Raw genomic sequence first — 5,314 nt, 5'->3', positions numbered from 1 at the left:
CTCGGAATTATTTTTCGTAAATTTAAATTTATTTATATTTCGCACTAAAAAGTTTATCCTTCTGGTGGAATAAAGTTTTATGTTTAATATTTTATGACAAGAATCAATGTTTTCGTACTATACTGACAAATTCAAGAAATCAAATAAAAACCCAGATTAATCCACCTAGCGGTGATGGTGCCTTTCTCGTTCGTTCAAAAAGTTTGGAAAAATCTAAAATAACACTAATATGTGGCACTAAATTAATGATTTCGTGTGTGTTACTTCTACGTGAAGTTAAACGATTTACAATGATATGGAAATGCTAATATCATCTTCCAAACTTGGACGTACATGTTCATGATAGCATTAGAGGCGAAAGTATAGAATTGATAGTTCCGTTAGGATACGGCAGGCATGAAGAATGCTTTTTATAGAAGTCGATTTGAAAGCGAGCGGAGGGCAATATTTGTGATGGCATATATCGCACGACCTTCCTTCTGCCAAGCTCCCGTATGAAGGGGAGGAAGAATATCAGTGTGGAAGCTGATATATCTTCACTGGCAAAAGGAAGGTGGTTTGACTTTGCTCATATGCCATCGCGTGCGGAAGGATTTGCTATCGACGAGTGTTACTTCTACGTGAAGTTAAACGATTTAAAAGTTTGGAAGATGATATTAGCATTTCCATATCATTGTAAATCGTTTAACTTCACGTAGAAGTAACACACACGAAATCATTAATTTAGTGTACTACACTCGGTGGGGCATCCATCAATTCAGCTGTTATTGGTCGACGGTACAGCAGCAGTGCCTTTCTGCTTTGTTCTCTCCGAGGCAGCCAAGTTGGTTGCGACGAGACGGACGCAATGAGAAAAACAGAACTGTGCAATAAAAATCCTATTCGACTAAATGCTGATGTCATATTAGAAATTTGGAGACAGTACTCGTCGATAGCAAATCCTTCCGCACGCGATGGCATATGAGCAAGTCAAACCACCTTCCTTTTGCCAGTGGAGATATATCAGCTTCCACACTGATATTCTTCCTCCCCTTCATACGGGAGCTTGGCAGAAGGAAGGTCGTGCGATATATGCCATCACAAATATTGCCTCCGCTCGCTTTCAAATCGACTTCTATAAAACATTCTTCATGCCTGCCGTATCCTAACGGAACTATCAATTTATACTTTCGCCTCTAATGCTATCATGAACATGTACGTCCAAGTTTGGAAGATGATATTAGCATTTCCATATCATTGTAAATCGTTTAACTTCACGTAGAAGTAACACACACGAAATCATTAATTTAGTGTACTACCCTCGGTGGGGGCATCCATCAATTCAGCTGTTATTGGTCGACGGTACAGCAGCAGTGCCTTTCTCTGCTTTGTTCTCTCCGAGGCAGCCAAGTTGGTTGCGACGAGACGGACGCAATGAGAAAACAGAACTGTGCAATAAAAATCCTATTCGACTAAATCTCGAGCAACATATGATTACGGCCGAAAAACCAACAATGCTGAACCGAGAAAAATGAGGTTCAAGTTTTCTATGACTAATTTAATTCATTTATTGAATTTGAAACTCATTTCATGGCCAAAACCATGTCAATACTATACGTAAATGGTTATATTATAACAGCAGATTAAGATTAATTGAAAAACCATTCGAAATCTACAAAATTTCAGCAAGAACAAAAATTGCGCCGTTTACTCGCATTACCGGCAACACGTCTGGTTTTTAAGCCGTTTGCTCAAAGCTAGTAACATCATCGGATTTGTTTAGATTTGTTAGCCAGAGTAGTTCTGCTATGAGATATATCAAAAACCTAGTAAGAATATACATTTTGAAATAACTTGAAGCTAGTTTTTCTAAATAAACAATATAAAGTGAACGGCCTAAAAACCAAAGCAAACATTCCGCATGGTAGTTAAGGGCGCCAACAAAGGACTTAAAAACCACTATGGTGCAAATGGTTCATGAGACGTTCACTCAAAATAGCAATAAATGTGTTTCTTAAGAGATATTAAGTATGGAGTTTTACCTACGATAAAGAATAATTTACAAAGCAATCGTTTATGCTAGAAAATGAAAAATCATGGTTTTGGTTTATAAGCCGTAATCATATGTTACGCGCGAAATGCTGATGTCATATTAGAAATTTGGAGACAGTACTCGTCGATAGCAAATCCTTCCGCACGCGATGGCATATGAGCAAGTCAAACCACCTTCCTTTTGCCAGTGGAGATATATCAGCTTCCACACTGATATTCTTCCCTCCCCTTCATACAGAGCTTGTGAAGGAAGGTCGTGCGATATATGCCATCACAAATATTGCCTCCGCTCGCTTTCAAATCGACTTCTATAAAAACATTCTTCATGCCCGCCGTATCCTAACGGAACTATCAATTCTATACTTTCGCCTCTAATGCTATCATGAACATGTACGTCCAAGTTTGGAAGATGATATTAGCATTTCCATATCATTGTAAATCGTTTAACTTCACGTAGAAGTAACACACACGAAATCATTAATTTAGTGTACTACCCTCGGTGGGGGCATCCATCAATTCAGCTGTTATTGGTCGACGGTACAGCAGCAGTGCCTTTCTCTGCTTTGTTCTCTCCGAGGCAGCCAAGTTGGTTGCGACGAGACGGACGCAATGAGAAAACAGAACTGTGCAATAAAATCCTATTCGACTAAATGCTGATGTCATATTAGAAATTTGGAGACAGTACTCGTCGATAGCAAATCCTTCCGCACGCGATGGCATATGAGCAAGTCAAACCACCTTCCTTTTGCCAGTGGAGATATATCAGCTTCCACACTGATATTCTTCCCTCCCCCTTCATACGGGAGCTTGGCAGAAGGAAGGTCGTGCGATATATGCCATCACAAATATTGCCCTCCGCTCGCTTTCAAATCGACTTCTATAAAAACATTCTTCATGCCCTGCCGTATCCTAACGGAACTATCAATTCTATACTTTCGCCTCTAATGCTATCATGAACATGTACGTCCAAGTTTGGAAGATGATATTAGCATTTCCATATCACTAATATGTGGATTGGTCTCATTTTTCATATTTGTTTACATGCATAAAAAAAAATCTCGCCAAACGCAATTTGTTGCAAACAAATCGGATGAGCATAAGAGCAAAAAATGGCATTTTATTTTGTAGTTTTAAAATTAGTATTTTCGCCATAACTTTTGACCCAATTGTACGATCCGGCCAAGTTTCTATAGGAAACAATGGGACAAGATTCTGCGTCGAATGCAATCTGTTGCGAGCGACCTGAGAAGCACACATATTGCACATCAATCACAGTAACTTATATATGACCGGATTCAGTCACTATATGGTTACTAGGGTGGTTCAAAAAATCGATTTTGCTCCACAGTGCTCATCTGATTCTTTACCATGTTCTGAGTGTCCTCTGAAAATTTGAGCTCATTCGGATTAAAACTGATTTAGCACAAGCCGTTTCAAGTTTGCATGCAAATTAGTATGGGGAAATTTATTTTTTCATTATACTGTTAATGACGCTTCCCCATTAAGTGCAGGTTAAAAGAAAACCTACATAGCTAAAAGGAATACTCAACCGCTTTCACCCAACGAAAAACGCATGTTGATTAATCGCTCCAATAATTAGTAATCGAATTTAATCTATACCGTGGTTTTCTGGAGCTAATTGCATAACTCATCAACAGGCAACATTGCTGCTCGTGGCGCGAAAGATAGCACACACAAATTCAGGCTACTATGTTGCACTGCACATTTCAGTGATGCCCTCAAAGAAGTTTAACTATCATGACTAAAGATTCGCAACCTGTCTTAAAATCGATTACTAATTATTGAGGCGATTAATCAACATGCGATTTTCGTTGGGTGAAAGCTGTTAAGTATTCCTTTTAGCTATGTAGGTTTTCTTTTAATCTGCGCTTAATGAAGAAGCGCCATAATCACTATAATGAAAAAATAAATCTTCCCATACTAATTTGCATGCAAACTTGAAACGGCTTGTGCTAAATCAGTTTAAATCCAAATGAGCTCAAATTTTCAGAGGACACTCAGAACATGGTAAAAAATCAGATGAGCACTGTGGAGCAAAATCGATTTTTTGAACCACCCTAATGGTTACTGCTTGGGGAATAGATGAAGTCTAAGTGCTAAAAAAGTGAGCTAGACTGGCCAATTTTCAATAAGAAACAATGAGACATTCTGCGTCGAATACAATTTAATGCGAGCAAATCGGTTAATGAAAAGTGCCTGAAAAATGTGTGACATTTTTTTTAGCGATTTTCTCATAAAAAACCCAGATTAATCCACCTAGCGGTGATAGTGCCTTTCTCGACCTTCGTAAAATGTGTGTGCTTGAAAAAGATGAGCTAGTGGTTAGAGTAAAAAAGACAAATTTCTTTGTCCGTTCTATGAAAATCAGATTATTTATGGAGAAGATATTGTAGATCCAGTTGAAAACCGAAAATCATATTTTGTCCCATTTCCGGATGTCGCAACTGCATCGCGAGTGGTGCCCGACTATGGCACAGTTGCGCACTACTCGCGATGCAGTTGCAACATCCGGAAATGCGAGAAAATGCGATTTCGCGGGACCTCGGTTCGGTTTTCAGCTTGATCTACAATATGCTAATAAGAATTTCGACATTTTGTTTCCTTTTCCAATCTTTTTGACGTACATAACCCTGTTTTATTTCACCCAGTCATATATTTTAAGGATATCACTTTTGGATGTTAGTTGAACTGAAGCTCCGACTACACAAAAAGAAAACGAAAATGTCATTCCCATCACGCGAGCGGAGGGCAATATTTGTTATGATATAAATCTCATGACCGTCTTTCTGCCAAACTCCCGTATGAAGTGGGAGAGACAGAGACATCATCTCAGTTCGTCGAGCTGAATCGATTGGTATATAACTCTCCAGGCCTTCTGTAAAAGTTTGGTTTTTGGAGCGAACATACAGCCTTTTCGTATAAAAAGGCTAAAATGGTGTTTCGGCCATAACTTCCGATCCCAATTTTGCCAATTTTCAATAGGAAATAATGGGACAGGATTCTGCATCGAATGCAACTTGTTGCAAGCAAATCGGTTGAGGATAAATGACCGAAAAATGAGTGACATTTTTTACGCGATTTTTTGTATGAATTTGTATTTTGGCCATAATTTTCGATCCCATAGTCCGATATGGCCAATTTTCAATAGGAAACAACGGGACAGGATTCTACGTCGAATGCAACATGTTTTGAGTAAATCGGTTGAGGATAAGTGCCCGAAAAATGAGTGACATTTTTTACACGATTTTTTCGTATGATTTTG

The sequence above is a fragment of the Armigeres subalbatus genome, chromosome 3, assembly GCF_024139115.2.
Source record: "Armigeres subalbatus isolate Guangzhou_Male chromosome 3, GZ_Asu_2, whole genome shotgun sequence".
Lineage (NCBI taxonomy): Eukaryota > Metazoa > Arthropoda > Insecta > Diptera > Culicidae > Armigeres > Armigeres subalbatus.
This window is presented reverse-complemented; position numbering follows the sequence as displayed.